General features: G+C 34.8%; 1 long non-coding RNA gene across 1 annotated transcript in view; it reads left to right on the top strand.

Moving 5' to 3' along the window:
• The first annotated feature begins 3,168 nt into the window (after positions 1 to 3,168).
• The window catches only part of LOC119627524 (uncharacterized), a 56,890-nt gene continuing 32,528 nt past the window's right edge, over positions 3,169 to 27,530 (top strand). The window contains exon 1 of the long non-coding RNA XR_005243701.2: positions 3,169 to 3,291. This is a non-coding gene — a long non-coding RNA (uncharacterized lncRNA). The remainder of the gene's footprint in view (positions 3,292 to 27,530) is intronic.

Genomic DNA, 27,530 nt, shown 5'->3' on the forward strand with positions numbered 1-27,530 from the left:
TTAGCTTATTTAAAGCAGAACGATGGCTTCACGTTTTTGCAGTTTTCTTAGTTTTGTCTTGTTTTGTATCAAAAACAAAAATAACTTTTTTTTTCAATTTTTCTTCTTCTGTTTTATAAAATATGATTCACATGTTTCTTTTTTTTTCTTCTTCTTCTTTCTTTCTTTCTTTTCTTTGAGACAGAGTCTTGGTCTGTCACCCTGGCTGGAGGGCAGTGGCGCAAACTTGGCACATTGCAACCTCTGCCTCCCGGGTTCAAGCGGTTCTTCTGCCTCAACCTCCTGAGTAGCTGGGATCACAGGCATGTGCCACCACACCCAGCTAATTTCTGTATTTTTAGTAGAGATGGGGTTTCTCCATATTGGTTAGGCTGGTCTTGCACTCCTGGCCTTGTGATCTGCCTGCCCCAGCCTCCCAGAATGCTGGGATTACAGGCGTGAGCCACCACGCCTGGCCAGATTCACGTGTTTCTACAAGTTTTACATCATTAGCTCTTTTACTTTTCACAATTCTGAGTAAATTTAACAATTATTATACTTTATTTTTAATCACTGTTTTTACAACAACCTGTTTCAACAACGTATTATATGCTTTATATCATTATTTTTTAAATTTTTATTTCCACTTTTAGCTAAGTTCAGTGGATATATGTGTGAGTTTGTTACATGGGTATACTGTGTGATGCTGGGGTTTGGACTATGAATTATCTCATTACCCAGGTAGTAAATATAGTACCAGTGAAGAGTTTTTGCAATCCTCACCCCCCTCCTCTAGTAGTTGCCAGAGAATATTTTTCTCATATTTATGTCCATATGTATTCAGTATTTAGCTGCTGCTTATGAGAACATATGTTATTTTATTTTCTGTTCCTGCTTTAATTTGCTTTAGATAATGGCCTCAGTTGCATCCATGTTGCTACAAAGGAAGTGATTTCATTCTTTTTTGAGCTTCATAGTATTCCGTGGTGTATATGTAACATACTCTTTATACGGTCCACCACTGATGGGTAGCTATGTTGATTCCGTTTCTTTGCTATTGTGAATAGTGCTCTTTGAACATACAAACGTATATGTCTTTTTGGTAGAATGATTTATTTTCCTTTGTATATACACCCAATAATGGGATTCCTTGTTCACATTGTAGCCTGTTTTAAGTTCTCTGAGAAATCTCCAAACTGCTTTCCACAGTGGCCGAACTAATTTACACTCCCACCAACAGTTCATGTGTTCTCTTGTCTCCACAACCTTGTCAACATCTCTTATTTTTTGACATTTTAATTTTAGCCATTCTGACTGGTGTGAGATGTTATCTCATTGTGGTTTGGATTTGCATTTTTCTAATGATTACATTAGAGCATTTGTTCTATGTTTTTTTGAGGAACATTTATTCATATGTTTGTTGGCTGCATGTGTGTTTCCTTTGGAGAAGTGTCTCTTCATTTCCTTTGCCCACTTGTTAACGGAGTTGCTTATTTTTTTTGCTCATTGGATTAAGTTCCTCATAGATTATAGATTCTGAATATTAGAACTTTGTCAAATGCATAGTGGGAAGTATTTTCTCTCATTCTGTTAGTTGCTTGTTTACTCTGTTGGTAGTTTCTTTTTTTCCCTGTATGAAAGCACTTTGATTTTATGCTATTCTTGTTTCATGTTGTTGTATACTGCACTCACAAATAACTATAACCACTTGGCCTTCATCTGTCAACAAAACCACTCAGTGTCTACAAGAACTATCCAATGAAACTCTCTTGCCCCTCTCTCACTTGCCATTTATCTAACAAAAATACAACATAATTCTTATACAACTCAATATTCCCCAGGTCATAAAAAATTCCAGTTCATGTAAGTAATGTATTATGTACAAAAACAGGCATTTTTAATAATCAAAACACCCTTCTCAAGTTATTACTAGTTTATAATAAGAAAATAGATATCATTTTAATTTCACAAAGAATGTTTTCCTTATGACTAGAAAAATTTCCTTCAGATTTTCTAAAACAAAACCAAAACATTTAGCTGTGCAGCAGAATGTGAATATTTAAAAAGTCTTGCAAGGGAAATTTAATTTTTAGCCTTACGTTGGTTCATTAGAAAATATTATTTGAGTAGTTCTGACAGAAAGAACCACATTCCTTGGATAGAAAGAAGTATCTCCCCGATTTTTTCTCTAGGAATTGATACCTTGCTGAATTTTTTTATGAAGAATGAAACTTTCCTACCTTTGTTTAAGGCAGAATCATTTTTCTTTATTGATATGACTCATAGTTAAACTAAGCAATGCACTTTTTCAACTACATTTTCCATCATAAGCTGTTATGAATGAATAACGTGAAAAAGATTTGTGTGGAAGGATAGAAACAAGTATGGCTGGAATATAGTGAAACCTTAAGATGAGAGAATGATCTAAGAGTGACTACTTTGAAAGATAATGTTGAGCAATCAGGCTAAGGAAAGGTCATGATTCAGAGCACAAAATTGTGTGTGTGGGGGAGTGGGGAGGGGAGTGTCAGAGTCCACACCAGCTAAATATCTAGTCTTTACCTGAGTGAAAATTATGTTATCACCTCTGTCCAGGGCTTGTAGCAGTAAATTTTCCTATCTCCATCTGAAAGTCATGATCATTGCTTGGTAGGAGACATAATTCATGATTCATCACTATCTATATATAATATAAAACATATCAAAATATATGTTTTATATTATATACTGCAGAGAACCTCCACTTCTCTCTGCAGCACAATGGTGAGAATATTCTGTGCATGTAGTTGCGCTGAGCTAAGCAAAGAAGCGAAATGAGAATGAAAGATCTCTGGCAAGTAGATCTTCAACAAGTTGTTGACAAATATAAGTACAAATAAGTATTCTAAATCAATCCATAAGTATAGAATAAGTACTTCATGTCATTCTCTAAACAAATACTTGAAAGTTTTATGTGTAATCATTATAGCAGTTTTTTATCTCTGATATTTTCCTCTTTTATTTAACATTTTTTATTTCTCAAGTATCACCAATCTTTATCCATTTTAAATCTATGAGATTACATTGTACACAGTATATTTCTTTTCTATATCTTTTTTCTCTTTACTCACATTGGTTATATTGTAACAGTAGATTTTCAACTTATTTTACAAAGCAATTAATAAATGTTTGTGTGTTTGCTTTACAGTCTAACTAATGCTTGTAATGTTCACTGACTGTCTTTTCAACTTGATCTACTGAGTCTTTAATACTGGTGACCGAGCTGCTTGAAGTGAACTCTGGACAAGGTGGAGAGCATCTTCTTGATTTAGGGTCTGATAAAAACTAAAAGTCTTTCAATTTATCCAGTAAATAGGTCAGAACAATTCAACTATATGGTATATTTTGTTTCCAAAATTTAAAACATCCTAAAAATCACTGTGCTTCTGTTTCAGCAGTAGTGGGTGAATGGAGCTACAATCTGTATTTTTTACCTTGGAAGAAATATCACACTCATACACATACACACAGTAATTCCTTGAAACTTCATTTAGGAGGCAGACTCTGGGACTTAGTTCTCTCAGCCTTCAGAATGTGTAAGTCTTGCCAACTCATTCAGGATGCCTCCTTCTTTTTTTCCCATGAGGTCTTGACATTATAAATGTTATAGACCAATATGCTATGTTTTGGAGTAGTGAAATGATCAACATCCCTCTGGATTAATTCGGAACTTTAACAGGAGAGTTGATGTAATACAGAAGTAAGAAAATGAGGGTCTACTGCTGTTCCCTGATAGATTTAATCAAATTACATCTGGTGCTTTCTCTTAAAGAATGGAGAAAAAGCTGTTAGCAGATGGAGAGTTGCGTATCAGGGGATGCATTAATTTTCTCCACAGTAATTTTTCAGGACACGTGTGTACAGACCAGTTAAGTAAGCTAAATATGTGTATGATATGTACACTTTTCAGGTGTTTAATGGTAGCATTTATTTATGCAGCTCACCCAGAAATGTTGTATTGCTATCACTTTGCTCTTTTATTAAGGAAGTTAAGTTCTAGAGGTTCCATTTCTCTCATTTTACTATAATAACTCTTACGTCTAAGGTCAGGAAAACAAGATTGTTATTTCTGTTAACTGTCAAATATATGTATATGAATAACATATTCAGGATCTGGGAAAGTACTCATTGGTTAAATTGATGAACATAGAAAAACTGGCCAGATGTGGTGGCTCACGCCTATAATGCCAGTGCTTTGGGAGGCCAAGGTGGGTGGATCACTTGAGATCAGGAGTTCAAGACCAGCCTGGCCAACATGGTGAAACACTGTCTCTACTAAAAATACAAAAGTTAGCCGGGCATGGTGGCACATGCCTGTAATCCCAGCTACTTGGGAGGCTGAGGCAGGAGAAATGCTTGAACCCAGGAGATGGAAGTTGCAGTGAGCCAAGATCACACCACTGCACTCCCACCTGGGCAACAGAGTGAGACTTCATCAAAAAAAGAAAAAAAAAAAAAAAAAAAAAAAAAAGATAAAAAGAAAAAAAAGAAAACAAAACAAAACAAAACCCATGGTGACATAGAGTCATTTCAACATGTACTTTGATTAGTGAACCACAGTTTTCATCTTTTGAATCATTACGGATTACTGATAGCTCAGAGACAATGTGTAGTACCAACCGAATAACTGGAAATGTTTCCTCTTTGAGTGCATATTTACACAGTTAATTGGCCAAGTCTTTCTTTAAGTGAGAAAATTACGTCACCTGTGCATGTCAGATGATGGTTCTTTGCTCCTGACACTCTAGGATCCCATCATCCCTACTAAAATTAATTAGCCAGTTTCAATCATCTCATATATTTACTGTTGTGCTATACAGAATCATCACTGCAGTGTTTTAAATGATATATTTCTCAATCTCATTGTGAATTAAACAGTTCCTTGGTCAATTGAGTACATAATTATGAAAAAGTCATATATTATGAATTATATGCAACATTTTTGTCTCTCCAAGTTTTGGAGTTTCTTTCAGTTTATAATACAAAGAATTTCAGGCATAATAATTTCAGTAATTGTAGATTGTTTGATTCTTGATTCAATATACTAACCAATAAAATATATGATACCATTCTCAGTGGTATAAACTAAGATATGTAATCCGTAATCTTTGTTAACTTTTCTCAGACTCTCATTTCCATAAGATAATTCAATTTAATATTATGTTTATTTTCAACTGGTCTCATATACATTCCCCCATATATTTTTTTACTTTTGAAGATAAGCAAAATACTGTGTTATTTACTATGTAAAATTATTATTTTTTTTTTGGTCAGATATTTTCTTACCCATCAAGTGGCAGGTTGGAGTTTAGTGGCTATGAGGAGTCATGGAAGTGAGATGTAAGGAAATCTGGTACCTCTTGTGATTGTCTGGAGAAGGCTTAACCTTAAGTGAGGCCATTACAAGATAAACAAGGATAGCCTTCCAAAGCAAAGACAGAAAAGCTTCTTATGATGAGAAGGAAGTCTCAGAGACTCTGAGAAGATTGTGATATTCACCATTATTTATTTCCATCCAAAAGTCCTCATTGCACTTCCCAGAGTCAAGTATTTTCTTAACTAACTTTCAAATAAAAGTTAATTAAGTTACCAGGTAAAATCAAACACTGAAAATCCACTGTAACTTAACAGTCTGCAAGATAAGCTTCATTTTCACTGTAAGGTTTTATCATAGCAGCTGCCATATCTAATAAAGCATCTCCTTCAACAGAAACTTCATTTTAGGTGGTAGAGATAATGAATTAATTCTTTTGTCACTGTATAATGTGAAAAGTCAATATCCTATCTATAATGTACACTTGAATCTCTTTCCACCTAACTATCCAGAAAACAAAACCCAATTTTCTATATTTTGTGTGCTGTTAAAGAAATTTCTGATTCAATTATTCATTTAAATAGAATACAGGTTAGAGCACAATCCATTTCAGCTAGCATAAAGATGGACAATTTATCTCATAGCGTTTGGTAGCTTACTAAATTATTTGGGTGTTTGAAAAACTTACTCTAGGCCGATACTAAAGCCACAGTTTTGCAGTGGGTTTCCTTAGAAGCTGTTCCCTATCATAATCAGAAACTGTAGAACCAATAATCACCCTACCAACTTCGGTGATTTCTGATAAAAATATTGCTTTCAAATCCATGGCTTATGCTAGGGTTTGAATGCTTGTGTCTTCTTCAAAAATTTATAGTAGAACTCACCTTCCAATGCAATGGTGCTAAGCAGTGAGACGTCTAGGAGGTGATTGAGTAAGGAGGATGGAGACCTCATAAGTGGGATTACCGACCTTCAAAAAGGGCTGGAAGGAGATAGCTAGGCCCTTTTTTGCCCTTACACCATATGAGGATGCTGCAAGAAGGCTCTTGCCAAACAGTGGATGCTGAAGTCTTGATCCTGAATGTCCCAGCCTACCGAACTACAGGAGATACATTTCACTTGCTTACAAATTACCCCATCTCAGGCCTTTTGCCAAAGCAGTACAAACCGACTAGGACAGCCTGTCTGCTATAATCAGAAAGAAGTTTTTGCTGAACTGGAGATCTACCAGAAATGTACTGCCTTTAGTTCAATTTGCAAAACGAATGTCCAGTTCTGCCCCTTTGCTCCATTTGACTACGTTCCAAATTTAAGTTTACCGTGAGTATAAGTTATTGATGAAATCTTATGAGATTCTCTAATTGGCACCAAAGATACAGATTTTAGTGTTTCAGCCTCTTCATGTTAAGTTAGGATATTGAATGTTTGTCAAGTGATGTAATCTTTAATATTGGCCATGTTTTTAAAAATTTTCTTCCACTTATAGAGTCTCTTGAAATCTCATTTTTATTATACATTTACCCTTTTTCTTGTACTTAAATTATTAGCCACACTTTTTCTGAAATTTTTGAATGAAGGTGAGATTAATACATATGATAAATTCTCTGTACTATTGGAAGGCTATTCCAGGATTGAAGGACTTTACTAAAATTGATGACCTTAAATTTCAGAAAGACTTTTTTGAACACATTTTATTTGTAATATGTGCTTTAGTTATTATACTAAATGCCCTAGAACTTGCTGCCCTATAAGCACTTTTGGGAAAGAATTATGCCAAATTTCAATATGTCAAGCTGTGATTAATCAACTTTATTCCCCCAAAGATTAAATTACTACTGCAAAAGGTCAATAAATGCTAATGATTGTTATCTGGCCTTACAGCTATGAACAGAATTCTTAAAAAATGATTTTAAAAAAGAAAAGTCATTTTGGAATAACTGATTAGAAAAGTCAACTAAATTTGTTACTTTTGTTGTGAAAACCTTTGTGATTTATAACTCAACAGACAATTACTGAGTAACTGTTCTTCATAGGATATTGTGCTGAAAAGTACAAAATCAGTCATACGGAATAAATGCTGGTCTGTATTTTCATTGAAACAGAATGAAAAGGAAATGAAACTTCACTCTTTTGTTCAACGATACCTATTAAGTACCTACTATGGGAAGCGTGTGGCTGATATTTATATTTTGAGGAGTCTATATAAAGAAAATTGTAGATGTCTCTGGAGTTTAAATGCAATGGACTTTCCAAACACTTTGTTATTAAATCCCATCAAAGTTATAGTATATATGAGAAGTTTTGTTTACTATTTTACAAATGAAGAAGTGAAGACTCAAAAAAGTTAATATAGTCACAAAGTCACGTAGAGAGTATTTTATTTCAAGAGCATCATATTGCTTACAGTCTAAAAGTATACAAAGATATGTGAGTAATGACTTTTACTATAGTGAGTAGATTGATAAACACATCAGTAGAAACAAAGTATTTTGGATGGCTAGAGAAGAGAGTGACCTGTTTTTAATGAAAATTTTTTTTTTAATGAGAGAAAGTGGTGATTATAAAAGTTAGATCACTTTTGATAAGTAGAGATTTATAAAAAAGCATATGCAAAGAGACAATGATATAGGGGTATAGTGTACAGTTAGGGGAACAGAAGTTCTGTTAGAGGCTGCCTAGGGGAGTTAAAAGATAGCAATATCACTGGTAAACTCAGTTGGTTAATTATTGTGAATGACAGTCTTAGTACAAGATGCCCATCCAGACTCCCAGCACTCCAGATTGCTGAATTGACAGGAAGAATGCCTGTATGGGTTTCTAAGTTTACTCAGTTTTCAGGCTTATGCTATAGTCATTATTAAAATGACTAGTGCTAATAACGGCTTGTGCAAAAAAAGTGGCGAGAGATGAGAGCAGGCTGCATAAAGCAGCAAGCCTTTGATATGTGTTTATTACACTCTGAAGCCAAATATTTCCTCTAGTCACTGATACTCTGGGTTTTTAGAACAACATAAGGTAAAAACTGAAGTAGAAGATGACCACTGTCAGGAACGGTATGTTAACAAGTAAGTGGTCATTGACTGCAAGATTTAGGATGATATACTATGTGTAGATAACTAAAATGGTTCTTCATTCTGTAAAGCTATACCCAGATGATTATATTGCTCCTATTTCAAATTGTCACTGATGAGGGCTACACACAATTGCCCACGTCAACTGTCAAAGCACACAAAATTACTTTCTTAAGAGCTAAAGTAAAAGCCTTTTTTGCTGATGAGTAAATTGCTGAGTTGGCGTATCCTACCAAAGTACACCCTGTGCTGAATGAATGTAGCTGCATTAATATCATTAATGTACATTACATAATCTGCCATGTTATTCATCTGTACCAAGCTTCCTATAAGAACTCAGTCAGTGAGGTACCTCAAATGGAAAGATCTGGTGTAAACAACCCAAACATTTCTTGATGTGCAAATACCACAACTTCCTCAATTATAGCAACTCATGAAACAGCAGCAGGTAGGCCATCAACCTTAACCTCTAAACAAGTAGAAGAGACAGAGAACCAGAGCAGAAAACAGAGGATCAGTACCTTTCAAAAATTAGATCAGCATCTTAAAAACTTCAGTTCCCAGTAGAAGAAAGTGGAAAGATAAGGGGAAGAGCTGCCCATGGACATCTGAGAAGTGTGTTTGAATTAGTTTGCTAACGCTGCCATAACAAAGTTCCAAACATTGGGTGGCTTTAAAAAAACATATTTATTTTTTCTCATAATTCTGGAAGCTAGAAGTCTGGAATCAAGGTGTCAGCAAGATTGATTTCTTCTGGGGCCTTTGTCTTTGGTTTGTAAACGGTCATGCTCTCCCTGTACCTTCACATAGTCATACATCTATAGTCAATTTTGCCCAAATTTTCTCCCTTTATGAGGATATCAGTTATACTGGATTAGGCCCCACCATAATGACATAATGACATAATTCAGAGAAGGCTGGAAACAGAAAATCTAGCCAAAATTCTGTTAATAGTTCGTAAGAATGATTAAGGAAAACCAGGACAGAAATAAAATTGCAACAAAAATAAAACTTTCAAGAAACACTAAAGCTAAGAGCAGCAAAATTTGGAGTCCAACTGAATATTATGTATAGATGAAAATGGAAACTAAAACTATTTATATATTTTTAACCTGGAAGACTGGAAGTGTTTTGATGCTGATAGTGACAACAGGAGGAAAAATAAGAGATAGAAGAAAATACAATTCAAGACATTTCAATTTGCAGATGGAAATATGCAAATAGGTCAAAATTCATTAAACTCAAAATCAGGAGATCAGAAGTAAAAGTAGACCTGAAACCATGCATATCGAGAAAATAATGATGTGGGTGGGAATGAAGAAGGATCTTATGTGGATCATTTTGAAAACATGCCGAAAATATAATTTTATGAAAGTTCTGTTTTAAGGGTCAGATATGGAAAATATGATTAAATAAAAAAGTAAGTACTTTTTTCTCAAAAGGTCAAATAATATGAAGATAAACATTTGAATTTTCTAAGTTTGAACTTACAGTAGATTTGAGGAGTCATTAATTTATTTCAAAGCATTTTCTCTAAAATATTAGACTCATAAGATGTTACACATAGGTTATAAAGGAATAAAACCATATGAAAATTGGTTTGAGAAAAGTTATAATCTATACCTTACTTGGTGATTCACAATATGGATCCATATTGGGATACACCATAACTATTAAAAAATTATTCAGTGACACTTGTTAAAGCTTACTAACTAAGAGTCTATCCAGGACTATTGCAATAGGCACTGGGGCCACTGCAATGGGATCTTGCAGTGAGGAAGGGACATTGAGTTCAATTCTGAATACAGCATGGACAAGTGGGAATTTATAGTCAAAGAGCAGGGTGGGGATCGGTGGATGAAAAATTGCTAGAAAGAAATGTCAGGGAGGATTCTGGCTGAATCGATTCAACAACATTCTTGCTGAAGTCAGGCCACAGTGATAAGACATCAAGTGAGGGATGGTGGTAAATGAAGAACCTAATCTGATATTGAAGGTGATCAGATCGTAAGGATGGGTGGTTCTTGCTAAGCTAAATTAGCAGGGTTCTTTGCTAAAACTGGATTTTACAAGGAAGTGCACAGATGGGCTGACTTACTAGAGAATTCAGAAATCTGATTCAATTTTGCCCGACCGAAGAATCTTTTTCAAAAACTTTCCCACAACAAAGAATGACCTAGTATGAAAACCCTATCCAAATGCTATGAATAACATTACTTTTCCAACTTCACTTCCCATTAATTCCTCAACTTACTGCTCATTCAATCCACTTGGTCCCCAGAGTTCCTCTCTTTTCCTAAATGCACCAGGAAGACTCTCGCATCTACACCTTTGTACCAATTTTTGCCTGCCTGGAACTCTTATTACTCAAAAATCTAAGTACCCTATACCTTTATCTTCAAATCTCTGTTCAAACACTGTCTTCTCAGTAAGGCTGACCCTGCATCTTCCTTAGAATACAAACTATCCCTCAGCCCCAGTGTTGCCAATCTGTATGAACTACTTGTTTATTTTTTATAGCCTTTAACACTTTCTAGCATACTATATACTTGGCATACAGTTATGGTGCTTATTGTTAACTTTTTGTCCTGTCTTAACAAAATGTGTGTTCCCCGAAGAAAGACGTCTGTGTTTGCTTTACCTACTGATTTATACCAAATCTGTGACAAAACTAGATACTCAATACATATTTGTTAACTTGAGTAATTCAGTTTTCACTTCATTTATTTTATTTTCAAGACAATTTAGTGTACATTTTTTTTACTAGTTTATATAGAAAAAGTGGCAATTTTTATCTCCCATCTGGGTTGGCATGATCTGTGGCTAAACATATTCTTGTTTCTTTGTTTGCTGTAACTTCTCCCTGCAGAAAGATGAATTTCCTAAAAAGACATTACAGCTTTACTTTTTCTATTGCTTTTTATTAGAGGAAAACTGCAAAAGGTTAAAGGGATCATTAATTTCTTAAGGAACAAGAAAACACATTAGAACCCAGAGACATTCTTACCCATTATTTAGTATTTTTATACCTTTTAAATAACCTGGTGTCCTAAAATAGTTGTACAAAATTTCTCCATTTACATATTTATATATCAGTAAAACAACACAATGTAGGTCATTACTACTACAGCAGGAGACAACGCACTAGGATATTGGAGACTGATTAGTTGCTATGCTGTGCTTGTTAACATGCAGACCCTTGAGTGAAGATTACATTTGCATATATCTTTTCTTGTCCAGGATGACACATATTTCTCTTTGCCTGCCTAATACTATTATCATGTTTGAACATTCTTGTCCTGGGAATTAATTTTACACAGGTCTTTCTGCTTGCTCCACTTTTTCAGTCTATTTTTGATTCTTTTAAAATTTATGTTTATATAATTCTGTCATTACCTATTTAATTGTTTAAAGCAGCGTTTTCTCTGAATTTTTATGTTATTACTTTGGGTTTAACTCCTCAGAGATAATATGGGTAGGATTTGACCATGAGATGCTGTGCTTTTTTAAATATTTAAGACTTACAGTATTCTCTCTGCTGTATTTCATAGAGCATATTTTTTACCTTAAACATTTAAAACTTGTGTATTTTTTTCCAAACACTCTCAACCCTCTTTTCTACTCTAAGCAAATGTAACTATGTAACTGTTATCAAACATAATACATATTAATCGAACAAGAGATTTACTACATGAACAAACAGGAAATGCCTCTGAACAGGATATATATATATATATATATAAATGCAAGTTTAAGATATATATATGGGCCAGGAATGGTGGCTCACGTCTGTAATCCCAACACTTTGAGAAATCAAGGTAGGTGGACCACGAGGTGAGGAATTCAAGACCAGCCTGCCCAACATGGTGAAACCCTGTCTGTACTCAAAATACAAAAATTAGCTGGATGTGGTGGCATGCACCTGTAATACCAGCTACTTGGGAGGCTGAGGGAAGAGAATCGCTTGAATCTGGGAGGTGGAGATTGTAGTGAGCCGAGATCGTGCCATTGCACACTCCAGCCTGGCAACAGAGCAAGACTCAACCAAAATATATATATATATATTTGAGGGCCTATGCTTTAATGAGAAAGGTTTCAAGGGTAGAGGAGGAAAGAAACAGAAAAGTAAAGTGAAATAAACCTCAAAAATAAGAAATGTGTTTAAAGGAAAGAAAATAATAAATAATAAATAATAAATACAGGGTTAGAAGTTGAATTAATGGAATTCTGGCTCAGATCACTCCGATATATTCTCTCTGTTCCCAACACATAATAGTGATTAAAAAAATATATAAGGATAAAAATAGCAGTAACAAGAAGTCATGAATTCTCTTAAAAAACAACATAATTGATCTTGTTTGATCTTTGATCAGAAAATTAAACATCAACTTGAAATAATACATAGAGTCAAGGATACCAGTCGGATTTTCTTTGTTTTTCGAGGCTGAAAACAATGATCGGATTTTGATTCTTACAAGTCAGAGAACACTAAACATGTTCCACTACAAAAGTCTATTCCCAAGGACAAAAGAGGAACAAAAAGACTTTATGTCCACAGATATTCAGACTAGATTGAGAGATCTCCACAAGAGTCAATAATTCTGGAAGTAAACATAAGAAACAATGGAGAAGTTGCAGAAGTCATTGCCTTAATTTCCCAGAGAATTCCTTAGATCTAAAAAGCACAGATCAAATACCAAAAACTATAAATAAATATGCATATTAGTCAAATATATAATAACCATGTAAGATCAAAAATAGAAAATCTTAAAGGCTACCAGAAAAAAAGCAGATTATTTACTAATTATAATATTTAGCAGCGTATAGTCTTAATCATAGCAGCACATGTCAGGAACAATAGAGTTGTATCCATTTGTTGGGGGAAAACCTCTGCTCTGAATCTTTCCGCCCATGAATTTCTTACTTTATTGGCATTGAACATATAAGATTTTTGTTTACTTAGTAATTATGTACTATGTACAAAATTCTGTTTCAACTATTTGAAAACAACAATGACATTGAATTTATAATTTTGTGAGGCATAAATATGACCATTGAAAGGAGCGTGATATTTACATGTGAAACTTTAAGATAGTGAGTGGTATCTACCTGTCAATATTATAGTCTAGCTGTTCTTGCCTTGCCCTTGCTTATGCTTTAGTGGTAGATGACAATGTGCTTTGAAGATTTATATCCCAAATTAGTAGATATATAAAGAAATGTCAAAGTTGTGCTATAATTTCTATATATCATGGAACATACAAATGTGTGTACATGTATATCATGTATATATGGCATATTCTTGTTCCCTTGTTTTGATAATTTGCTGGACTCTCCCAAGAGGTAGTATATTCTTTGCATTTATAAACCTAATTTATTTGCGACTATAGTGGAGGAAATTCATAAATCAGTTACTCTTAAAATATAGCCTTTAAATTACCTGCACTTGAAACATCTGCGTATTGAAAGTTTGAGTCACACCACCAGGCAAAAATTCATGAATAGAGGAGAAGCTTTTTTATGTTCATGTGACTAAAGAACTGGTAGTAGAATAAAACAGTTATTAATACCAGCAAGTCTCATGAGATCTAATGGTTCTACAAGGGGGAGTTTCCCTGCACAAACTCTCCTTTTGCTTGCTGCCATCCAGGTAAGATATGACTTACTCCTCCTTGCCTTTTGCCATGATTGTGAGGCTTCCCCAGTCACCTGGAACTGTAAGTCCATTAAACTCTTTTTGATATATAAATTAGCCAGTCTTGGGTAGTCTTTATCAGCAGTGTGAAAACGGACTAATACAGCCCCTAAAAGTTCTGCATATTTATTCTTTATTTTAGTATAAGTATTTTGTGTGTAACTGGCACTTCTTTCTCCCTTCTCTCAATCTCCCGCCATCTAACATAATATGGCGTAATAGTTAATTGTATATCTCAGTAAATAAGTTACTGAGACTATTAAAGGGGAAATATAACTCAACAAGAATAATTAACATCTATGAAGACAGATAAAAAGAGTATATCCTCCTTCGAGGCAAGACTTGGTATGTCTTCAGTTGTGCAAGAATGATTATATTATGTTAGGCAGGAGATAATTTTGTTATTGCCTTAATTTGAATTTAATCATGATCAAGTGGTATATATTGATGTCAAATTGACAAAGGGTAAACCCTAGTGGATTTGTACTATGTCAGTTTAGATAGGATAGGACTAAATTTCTCGGAACAGTAAACGGCTGCAGGTTAGTTTCAGCCATAGAAAATATTTTGTACAAAATCCTCAAAACAGAACTTAAGCATCCAAGAAGCAGCAGCCATATCCTTTTTATACTTAAAAACGAAAGTTCAGCAGTCACAGAGCACCAGCTGCTAGTACCACACAGCCATGTTGTTCTACTATATGTTGGTCTATTGCCTTACCAGGCCCTCAGCAACTCCAGCTCAGGGTTTCTGAATCCTGGGCCAGCATGTTCCACTCCTGGGGCAGCTGTTGGGTGCATATTCCTTTGGCTTCTTCTGCTCCTGGGTCAGGTATGTAATAAAGGGAACCAGCTTCTCTGGCAGGTCACTATTCGGAAGGTTCAAAGAGAGTCAGAGAGCAAAGCAGTTTCCAGTTTGTTCTCACAGATTATAGTTTGTTTATGCTCCTCCTCACTTTCTTCTTCGCATTCAAATTCTCTCCCTTTCCCACTTCTCACTGCCTGCCCTGCTACTACACAAACAGAAGAGCTTTCATAATTGAATAAAGCTAAATCCTTACAACAAATTCTTTAGTTTATATTGTTCTTAATATACTTACTTCTTTGATGAAGCCTGACTAATATATTTCTAGACATTAAAATGATTTAGTGATCGTGCTATACAATTAAGCCGTGTGTGTGTGTGTGTGTGTGTGTGTGTGTGTGTGTGTGTGTGTGTGTGTTGGCCAGTCTTATTCTTTTGCTGTTTTGCAGGACACTTTCAGTGATTTGTGTTTTCCGTGTTACTGGAATGATTAAAATGCTGACATATTGGGGCTCTTTTGAAAGATATTGATAATTCATAACCCCTCAAAGTGTTACAGCAGGTCATCTGCACCTAATTCATGTCTGATCACTGCTTTTTAATCTCAATCTGTTCCTAGAGATTTGGATTTATTAAATCATTAACATGTTGGTTGCCAAAGGCTAGGGTAGTATATAGCAGTTTATATTAAATACCGTACTTCGTGTAAGAAAGTGGGGTAAAAGCTTTTAGTTGCTGGATTTAAATAAGATATTGGTAAAATACACACAAAACTAAAAGCAGTGATTACTCGCTTAGGGGGACATGTCAGGGTGAGGAGGTTGGAGTAGCTGGATTTTTCACTATACACTTGAAATTATTATTTTGGTTTTTGCACCATGTGAATAGAACTACTATGTCAAAATGAAACAGAAAGATGAAATGAAATGAAATGAAATAAAATGAAAAAACACGCCAGGTTGTTTTGCTACACTCTGAGATTTGAGAGCATCCGACTTAAATTGCATGGTATTTAAATATTATCTTTTATTTGTATGAGACTCTGTTTTACAAAATACTTTAACATCATTATTCTAATTTGATTACTATTACAGACCCAGTAGTATTTATTTCTATTCAACAAAGGGGAAAACTGGTATTTGAGGATATCCTCCTTTGGTCTGATGCATTCTGCACCTAGATATCTTCTCCCACTTTTCAGTGAGTTTCCTCAAAAGCAATTTCCTCACCAAATCATTCCTAACACTATATCTAAAATAAAATAGATTTTTAGTCTTTCCTTTTTAGCTTTTAAAGATTTTATACCTAATATTCTATATCATATTCTATTTTATTTTCTTCTATTTTTTGTGTTCATTATCATTACTCCCCCCACCTATGAAGAGCAGCCACATCAAGGTCCAGCCTTTATATGTTTGGTCAACTGCCTGATCCCCAAGTGCTTAAAAGAGTGCCCTTGTAAAGTGGAAACCATAAACATTTTCATGAATGAATAAACATCTGCTTAGTTTAAAGATCACTCAAAAGTGAACTAATACTAGCTGTAAGTTTAGACTCCCAACCAAAAGACCTGTAAAAGCAGGTACTGCAAAGAAAAGTGAACACAAGCAAATTGTATGAGATGTAATACAAAATAATGAGCACATAGCTTAATAAGTATGATAAAAATTTATTAGACAATTTTAAAATGTTCATAGGGCAACTTTATGTGAGGTAAAAATTAGAACATGTAAAATAATTCAGGAGAAAAAGAAAAAAAAAAACAGCAAACTTTATTTTTGTTGGAGAAATTGACAATTATATATGTATATTAAGTGCAGATAATCAGAAAAATGTTGGGGGGAATATGATCTATATTTTTCACTTTAGGAGTGGAAACATTGTGAGCGTCATTGGAACCAGAGTAACTCCATGTTGAATAGGAGCTGGGTGAAATGAGACTGAGATCTACTGGACTGCATTCCCAGACAGTTAAGGCATTCTAAGTCACAGGATGAGATGGGAGGTCAGCACACAATGCAGGTCATAAAGACCTTGATGATAAAACAGATTGCATTAAAGAAGCCAGCCAAATCCCACCAAAAACAAGATGGTGATGAGAGTGACCTCTGGTTGTTCTCAGGACTGCACTCCCACCAGCACCATGACAATTTACTAATGTCATGGCAATGTCAGGAAGTTACCCCATATGGTCTACAAAGGGGAGGCATGAATAATCCACTATTTGTTTAGCATATCAACAAGCAATAACCATAAAAATGGGCAACTAGCATCCTTCAGGGATGCTCTGTCTGTGGAGTAGCCATTCTTTATTCCTTTACTTTCTTAATAAACTTGCTTACACTTTATGTACTCGCCCAATTCTCTCTTGCATGAGACCCAAGAACGCCCTCTAGGAGTCTGCATCAGGACCCCTTTGCTGTAACAAAATGGAAGAACGGAAACGTTATCACTTTAAGAGAATGTAACAAAAAAGGGAAAAGAACTAAACAATAGAAGTCACATTAAAAGCATAGATTAAAATGGAATCAATAAATTTAAATGTATCAGTAATTAAACAAATGTAAACGAATTAAACTTAGGCTTTATAAGTCGTTTATGATCAGATTATGTTTGAACTAGATTATATTTGGAAACTATACAGGTTTCCAAAGAGACTAACCTAAAACACAACTATAAGAAAGAGTGAAAATAAAATAGAGAAAATACCTTCTAGAAAATAGTAAACAAGAAGATACCCACCTAAGCATATCCACCTAAATCAAATGACAATACTTTAATGCTAAAAATAAAAAGAGAATGGACTAACAAGGAGAAAATAAACAAAAAATGTGTCAAAATAAATATTAACAGTAAAACATTAATAAAAATAAACACAGATGGTATCAAATAATACAATAATTCAGATAATATAAAAAGAATAAAACCTGAATATACATTAAAAATAATCTCCCATTATACAAAGAAAAACTAAAAGGATTACCAAATAACTGTCAATCTATGGTGATAAATTTGTGATATACACAACTCTATTAGAAGGTAATAATTCACTACAAACAAAATAATTAGTAAGTATAGAGAAGACTGAAACAGCAATATCCCAAGCTAGAACTAATAACTATAGAGTGTATCTTTCATCCTCAAAAAGAGAGACTATATAATTTTTTTAAGAATACATGAAATATATAATAATTTAGTCACTTTTTGATCATAAGAATATTCTATTTTTCTTAAATATTACTGTTTTTACTTAAATTAACTTTCAAATAAGCCATAAAAGAAAAGAAAAACCTTCAAATATTTTAAAACATAAATTTCCCCAAAATATGCTTTGTGAAAATTATTTACACTGGAATTTACAAAATTGAACACCAAAAACTCTTTTTTTAATTCATTTTTAAATTATTTATTATTATTTTATTTTATTATTTATTATTTATTATTATTATTATACTTTAAGTTCTAGGATACATGTGCATAACGTGCAGGTTTATTACATATGTATACTTGTGCCATGTTGGTGTGCTGCACACATCAACTCGTCAGCACCCATCAACTCATCATTTACATCAGGTATAACTCCCAATGCAATCCCTCCCCCCTTCCCCCTCCCCATGATAGGCCCCGGTGTGTGATGTTCCCCTTCCGGAGTCCAAGTGATCTCATTGTTCAGTTGCCACCTATGAGTGAGAACATGCAGTGTTTGGTTTTCTGTCCTTGCCATAGTTTACTGAGAATGATGGTTTCCAACTGCATCCATGTCCCTACAAAGGACACAAACTCATCCTTTTTGATGGCTGCATAGTATTCCATGGTGTATATGTGCCACATTTTCTTAATCCAGTCTGTCACTGATGGACATTTGGGTTGATTCCAAGTCTTTGCTATTGTGAATAGTGCCGCAATAAACATACGTGTGCATGTGTCTTTATAGCAGCATGATTTAGAATCCTTTGGGTATATACCCAGTAATGGGATGGCTGGGTCATACGGTACTTCTAGTTCTAGATCCTTGAGAAATCGCCATACTGTTTTCCATAATGGTTGAACTAGTTTACAATCCCACCAACAGTGTAAAAGTGTTCCTATTTCTCCACATCCTCTCCAGCACCTGTTGTTTCCTGACTTTTTAAGGATCGCTATTCTAACTGGTGTGAGATGGTATCTCATTGTGGTTTTGATTTGCATTTCTCTGAAGGTCAGTGATGATGAGCATTTTTTCATGTGTCTGTTGACTGTATGAATGTCTTCTTTTGAGAAATGTCTGTTCATATCCTTTGCCCACTTTTTGATGGGGTTGTTTGTTTTTTCTTTTTTTTTTTTTTTTTTTTTTTTTTTTTTGAGACGGAGTCTTGCTCTGTCGCCCAGGCTGGAGTGCAGTGGCCGGATCTCAGCTCACTGCAAGCTCCGCCTCCCGGGTTTACGCCATTCTCCTGCCTCAGCCTCCCGAGTAGCTGGGACTACAGGCGCCCGCCATCTCACCCGGCTAGTTTTTTTTGTATTTTTTAGTAGAGACGGGGTTTCACCGTGTTAGCCAGGATGGTCTCGATCTCCTGACCTCGTGATCCGCCCGTCTCGGCCTCCCAAAGTGCTGGGATTACAGGCTTGAGCCACCGCGCCCGGCCTGTTTTTTCTTGTAAATTTGTTTGAGTTCTTTGTAGGTTCTGAATATTAGCCCTTTGTCCGACTAGTAGATTGCAAAAATTTTCTCCCATTCTGTAGGTTGCCTGTTCACTCTGATGGTAGTTTCTTTTGCTGTGCAGAAGCTCTTTAGTTTAATTAGATCCCATTTGTCAATTTTGTCTTTTGTTGCCATTGCTTTTGGTGTTTTAGACATGAAGTTCTTGCCCATGCCTATGTCCTGAATGGTATTACCTAGGTTTTCTTCTAGGGTTTGTATGGTATTAAGTCTAACCAAAACCTCTTTTTTTAAGATATAGTGGGACTTCTTATAAACTTGAACTCTTAAAGACACTTAAAAAAAAGAGGTGAAAGTACTTCCAACACTATGTTGACTAGGAGTGGTGAGAGAGGGCATCCCTGTCTTTTGCCCATTTTCAAAACGAATGCTTTCAGTATTTGCCCATCAGTATGATATTAGTTGTGGGTTTGTCATAAATAGCTCTTATTATTTTGAGATACTTTCCATCAATACCTAATTTTTTGAGAGTTTTTAGCATGAAAGGCTGATGAATTTTGTGAAAGGCCTATTCTGCATCTATCGAGATAATCATGTGTTTTTTGTCTTTGGTTCTGTATATATGCTGGATTACATTTATTGATTTGCAAATGTTGAACCAGTCTTGCATCCCAGGGATGAAGCCCACTTGACCATGGTGGATAAGCTTTTTGATGTGCTGCTGGATTCAGTCTGCCAGTATTTTATTGAGGATTTTTGCATCGATGTTCATCAGGGATATTGGTCTAAAATTCTCCTTTTTTGTTGTGTCTCTGCCAGGCTTTGGTATCAGGATGATGTTGACCTCATAAAATGAGTTAGGGAGGATTCACTCTTTTTCTATTGATTGGAATAGTTTCAGAAAGAATGGTACTAGCTCCTCTTTGTACCTCTGGTAGAATTCGGCTGTGAATCCGTCTGGTCCTGGACTTTTTCTGGTTGGTAGGTAATTATTGCCTCAATTTCAGAGCCTGTTATTGGTCTATTCAGGGATTCAACTTCTTCCTGGTTTAGTCTTGGGAGGGTATATGTGTCCAGAAATTTATCCATTTCTTCTAGATTTTCCAGTTTATTTGCATAGAGGTGTTTATAGTATTCTGGTAGTAGTTTGTATTTCTGTGGGATTGGGGGTGATATCTCCTTTATCCTTTTTTATTGCGTCTATTTGCTTCTTCTCTCTTTTCTTGTTTGTTAGTCTTGCTAGCGGTCTATCAAAAAAACAGCTTCTGGATTCATTGATTTTTTGAAGGGCTTTTTGTGTCTCTATCTCCTTCAGTTCTGCTCTGATCTTAGTTATTTCTTGCCTTCCGCTAGCTTTTGAATGTGTTTGCTCTTGCTTGTCTAGTTTTTTAATTGTGATGTTAGGGTGTCAATTTTAGATCTTTCCAACTTTCTCTTGTGGGCATTTTGTGCTATAAATTTCCCTCTATGCACTGCTTTAAATGTGTCCCTTCGAGAAGAACTACAGACCACTGCTTAATGAAATAAAAGAGAACACAAACAAATGGAAGAATATTCTATGCTCATGGATAGGAAGAATCAATATCATGAAAATGGCCATACTGCCCAAGGTAATTTATAGATTCAATGCCATTCCCATTAAGCTACCAGTGACTTTGTTCAAAAAATTGGAAAAAAAACTACTTTCAAGCTCATATGGAACCAAAAAAGAGCCTGCATTGCCAAGACAATCCTAAACCAAAAGAACAAAGCTGGATGCATCATGCTACCTGACTTCAAGCTATACTACAAGGCCATAGTAACCAAAACAGCATGGTACTGATACCAAAACAGAGATATAGACCAATGGAACAGAACAGAGTCCTCAGAAATAATACCACACATCTACAACCATCTGATCTTTGACAAACCTGACAAAAACAAGAAATGGGAAAGGATACCCTATTTAATAAATGGTGCTGGGAAAACTGGCTAGCCATATGTAGAAAGCTGAAACTGTATCCCTTCCTTACACCTTATACAAAAATTAATTCAAGATGGATTAAAGACTTAAATGTTAGCACTAAAACCATAAAAACCCTAGAAGAAAACCTAGGCAATACCATTCACGACATAGGCATGGACAAGGACTTCATATCTAACACACCAAAGGCAATGGCAACAAAAGACAAAATTGACAAATGGGATCTAATTAAACTAAAGAGCTTCTGCACAGCAAACAAACTACTATCAGAGTGAACAGGCAACCTACAGAATGGGAGAAAATTTTTGCAATCTACTCATCTGACAAAGGGCTAATATCCAGAATCTACAAATAACTCAAACAAATTTCCTTAAAAAAAAGAAACACAACCCCATCAAAAAGTGGGCAAAGAATATGAACAGACACTTCTCAAAAGAAGACATTTATGCAGTCAACAGACACATGAAAAAATGCTCATCATCACTGACCTTCAGAGAAATGCAAATCAAAACCACAATGAGATACCATCTCACACCAGTTAGAATGGCGACCATTAAAAAGGCAGGAAACAACAGGTGCTGGAGAGGATGTGGAGAAATAGGAACACTTTTACACTGTTAGTGAGACTGTAAACTAGTTCAACCATTGTGGAAGATAGGGTGGCGATTCCTCAAGGATACAGAACTAGAAATACCATTTAACCCAGAAACCTCGTTACACATATACACCTGGAATACTATGCAGCCATAAGAAAGGATGAGTTTATGTCCTTTGTAGGGACATGGATGAAGCTGGAAACCATCATTCTCAGCAAACTATTACAAGGACAAAAAAACCAAACACCGCATGTTTTCACTCATAGGTGGGAATTGAAAAATGAGAACACTTGGACACAGGAAGGGGAACATCACACACCTGGGCCTGATATGGGGTGAGGGGAGGGGCAAAAATAGCATTAGGAGATATACCTGATGTAAATGATGAGTTAATGGGTGCAGCACACTAACATGGCACATATATACATATGTAACACAACTGCACATTTTGCACATGTACCCTAGAACTTAAAGTATAATAATAATAAAAAAAAGAAGTGAAAGTAAATGACCTAAGTATTTAGTTGCCAACATTAAAAAAGGGAATAAAAAATATGATATTCGATTCTATTGGAGAAGTGAAGAATACCTATGATTCTTATGGAATGATAAATAAGACATGATATCTTTAGTTCATGCTTTATTTGAATTCCATTTTAAGAAACCCAGAGAAAGTATAAAAATCCTGTTATCTCAATACACACAAATTTATCTTTTGTGTTGATTAGTTTTGTATATTGAAAAAAATGTTTTAAAAATCATATATTAGATTATATGTATTTGGCAGTATATTTAAATGTTACTGAATTAAATAAGCTTCTAAATATATAACATAACAACTATAGAAATAAAATTTTCACTTACTACTAGTGATTTCTGTCTAAAAATTATACTTATGAGCAGAAATTATTTATTTTATAATTTTTCTTGTTAAACAATTTGAAATATTTCTCTCTCATTTTCTCCCACGTCTGGGTACAATTTTTAGTGCATATATAATACACCATTTTTCAAAAGCAAAGATGGTAGTAAAGATTGAATGATGGCAGGCAATTTACATAGAAAATGTTTTACATTTTCCCAACCTAAAATATACATTTATTCAATTCTCATTCCCCCAAATCGTTGTATCCTCTTTGGAGTAATTCTAAAGAAAGGACATTGTGGAAGACAACCTCCAATATGGATCACAATGATTTCTGCCTCCTGGTGTTTAGACTCTTGTAACTCCCCCCCCTCCATTGGACCTAGATAGGTCCATGTGACCAAAAACACGTGCAAGAAGTGATGGCATGTGACCTCTAATAGTAAGTTACAAAATCCTGCAGGTTCTCACTTTGGAGAATCTATAATCATAAAAATCTCCTTGACACATTCCCTTTTTCTGTCTCAGATATCTTGCAATAAGGGAAACTGTGTCCTGAGAAGCCTTTACAGAGGCATGGGAAGAGGCCAAGACCTGAAGCCTCCCCCTCCCGCAAGAGCCACACAAGTGAGCTTGGAAGAGGAACTTCAGCACCAACTGGCAACTTAACTAGTGCTGCGTGAAAGACCCTGAACCAGAACCACCTAAATAAGCCCTTTTCAGATGCCTGAGCCTTAGAAACTATTTGATATACTAAAGACTTGTATGGGGGCAATTTATAACCCAGAACTGGGTAACCAATACAGTTACATTTTTAACAAAACAGCTGGCTGGGGTGAAGAGTGCAGGTTGAAACAACAAAAAGAATTTTCCCCATAGAAATTTACCTCACCCATATGAAAAATTACACTTGCAATCAGATTCTCAGCAGCAATGCTTTAAAGTATATTTGTATTTATTTATTTTTAATTGACAAATTAAAAATTGTGTATGTTTATGGTATAAAACATGATGCTTTGATATAGGTATAAACTGTGGAATGGCTAAATTAAGCTAATTAGCATACACATTGTATCACATAGTTTGTTGTGATGAGGACACTTAAAAGCTACTCTCAGCATTTTCAAGTATACCATACATTGCTATTGACTATAGTCACCATGTTGTACAATAGATTGGCAAAACTCATTCCTCCTGTCTAATTGAAATATCGTATCCTTTGACCAATGTCTTCCCAATCCCAATGATTTAAACTGCTGAGATAATTGTATTTAGATATTGCACATCTCATTATTATGCTATTAATATGATAATAAAACAAAATTTTCACTGAGCTAAAGTTAGAAATACTGAATCTTAAAAAATAGGTGGAATCATTACCAAAGTGCCAACATGACTTGTTATTAACAGCATGGGTGATAACATTAACTACCTACTACAATTTCAGAAAATGTAATATATTCAAAAATATAGCTTGTCTCTCATTAAATTTGGATGGTGTATTATTTGATGAGGCTCATTAAACATTTAAATTCTTTTTTCAAAAAGTGAAATTCTGATGACTTAATTCATAAGGCAAGGTGTTCACTGCATATTTGTGTTTGGTTCAGTTAAACTGAGAATTTGGAATTTAGATTTTTTTCGTAATCGTTTAATTACTAAGTAAAAATATATTAGTTATCTTTGTTTTTACCCTATATTCAGACAATTCATGTTTTATGCAGTTCTGATTTGTTTCTTGGCAATTGTATCAGTAGGTGTCAAGTCTAGAATGCGGAAATCACTCTAGAACTTCAGATACTGAGAAAATGCAGGAAATCAGTTGCAAAGTTGTTAGATGGGCTGTAGAAGCAAAAGAGAAAAGGATTCATGAGAAATTAGGGGGCTGGTTCGGCCCTGGAGGAGGGGGATGTGACTCTTGCAGGGGCAGCTTCTGCCTGAAAGCATGCTGCCAGGAGTTGCAAAAAGCAATTTGAACTTCTGAGGGCTGCACTGAAATTATTTACTATTACATTCAATTCCTATCCTACCTCTATGTTCCCACTGGAGTTCTCTAGGTGCAAAGAGTGTTAGAGAATGTGCTTGTGAGTCTTCCCTTTCAAACACAATGCACAGGCAAGTTCAGAGAAACAGGAAGTGAGCTGAAAACCCACAGACAACTAAGAGGTATAACAGAAGACAATAATTTGTAACATTGAAGTTTCTTCTAATAGAAATGTTTTTTTTTCTAGTTTCCCATGCAAATGTATGCAAACATATAGCAGTTTGACCTTTACTTATTTCTAAGCTTTATCATATTCCTATAGCCTCCTATAAATCTGACATTTCCCATTGAATCTCAACAGATATACTTGCCTATTAAGACAAAAACAAACAGAAAAAACTGAAAAGTGTCATTGAGGAAGCAAAGCAATCAACTTTGAACATAATTCCTACGAAAAGCATGTTCTTCCTCTTGTCTAGGATTAAATTCATCATCCCTGCTCTGTATCTCATAATCTTCTTCTTCTCAGGATCTCAGTTTATCCAAAGATTTTCAATTATCCACTGCCCATATAATCACATTAATCTTTCTCTCATTTTTTTTTTATTCCTTTCTACTACACTTTAAATTTTCTGGCACCTTAAAAATTAATTTTTGACCCAAGATGTCAAATTAGTTATACTCGTCCTTATTTCCATTCAAATGTGCTTGTTGAAAGTGTTACACAAGCTCACATTCTCCTATTGCTTATTTTCATTCCTCCAATCAGTTTGGTTAAGTATTTACACTCACTACTGCACTGAAACTACTTTAGGAAGGAGGTCTACCAATAATCTCATTTATTTAATATTTTGCTGATCTCGAAGTATATTATCATAGCTGTTGGTTCTATGGCCCACTTTCCCGCTTTTGCAAATTTCTTCTGTGTCCTCAAAAAACACCAAAAAACAAAAACAAAACAAAACCAAAAACAACAACAACAGCAACAACAACAACAAAAAATACTCTGCTGGTACTTTTTCTCTGTTTCCTGATTCTTCTCATGTTTGCCTCCGGGTTCTGACTATGCCATAAGTATTTCCCACTGAATATTCCTCAAAGAAATTTTGTCTCATTTTGTGACTTGAACTAGTCTATGTCAGAGAGGCCTAAGCTTCAAACTCATGTATGAAATCGTTTTGGGCATATAAATAACCTGCATGTCACAGAGATATTACTCAACACAATATGTTCAAAGAGAACTTGGGATTAAATCTCTTCAAATCTTCCTGTCCAAACATATCATTTCTTAATGAACAGCACCACGATTCTCTTAGCTCTGAATACATGAACTTTATGGACAGTTTTGTGGCTTCTATCATCCACATCAATTGATAACTGAATCTTGTGAATTTCATCACTTAATATTTAACAAAGCTATAAATTTATTAGCATTCCTAATGCTGATAGTTTACCATGTCCTATGGATTACTTCATCCTGTTTTACATAGTCTCCCTGTAGTTTCTTCTTGTCCTTTAATGCCTTTTTGCTATTTTAACTTGAATAATATTTGTGAAACATAAATACCACCAAAATAAATACCAAAGATAATCATTACCATGATTATTCTTCTCCATTAGCTATAGAAACCATTTGATATCAAGTTCAAATTAATTAGCCCTAAGAGTATAATGGGAGGGACTTTAACTTCTCCCTTTTTCCTTTACTTCCTTGTTATTTTCTTTTGCATGATTTTCGCTTTGGAACTCTAGTCACTCAAAGGATTCATGCTGTGGCTTTCACATATGCTGCCTCCTGATTTTGTCCCTTCTTACCTTCTCTCTATACCTAAACCCATGTTCCCTACCAGTACCTCACATCAAGAATTACCTTTCCTTAGAAAACATCTTAGCCTTCCTTAAACCTCAGGCTGATAGTTGCTCTTCCATATAATTTTGTTCACAAATCATTATAATATTTAGTAAATTGTATTACAAATTTCTGGATATTGCTTGGTTCTCAATGCCTTGAGAAAGAGATTTCATATCGTTAACATTGGAGTCAATTTCATGACCAAGAGAAAGATTATATGATGGAAGAACAAGTAAGCAAAATAAAACATATTGAATTGATTCGACATGTGAATTGAATGTCTACAAAGTACCAAGCTTTATGCAGGACTTGGGGTCCCAGCAGTGATGAATTCAGACTCAGTGCTAGTTTCTTATCTATCTTCTGCATAAGATTCTGTACTCTTTGAAAGCTGAAAGAGGCTTACCAATATTAAACCTATTGCCATTTAACAGATAAGTTTTGAGAAAGAATGAAAAAGTGAAATAATTTTTGCAGTTATATACCCAACTTGTAAAAAGTGCTGCTTTTGATATGCTCCACTTTTGGATTATAGACTCTTAAGTTTCTCCCACTGTAAGAGAAAAGATCTGTTACTAATCCTATAATCTACTTTAGAGTTTTTTCAGGTATCTAAAATAGTCTTGCATCCATGTATCAGGGGCAGCTTCAATTATCTTTGGTCCTCTAAGACTGATATCCTTTTAATCAACCGAAATGGCTCTACAATTATCTAAAAATGAAAGAGTA

This window comes from Chlorocebus sabaeus, chromosome 3 (assembly GCF_047675955.1).
Source record: "Chlorocebus sabaeus isolate Y175 chromosome 3, mChlSab1.0.hap1, whole genome shotgun sequence".
NCBI classification, from domain to species: domain Eukaryota; kingdom Metazoa; phylum Chordata; class Mammalia; order Primates; family Cercopithecidae; genus Chlorocebus; species Chlorocebus sabaeus.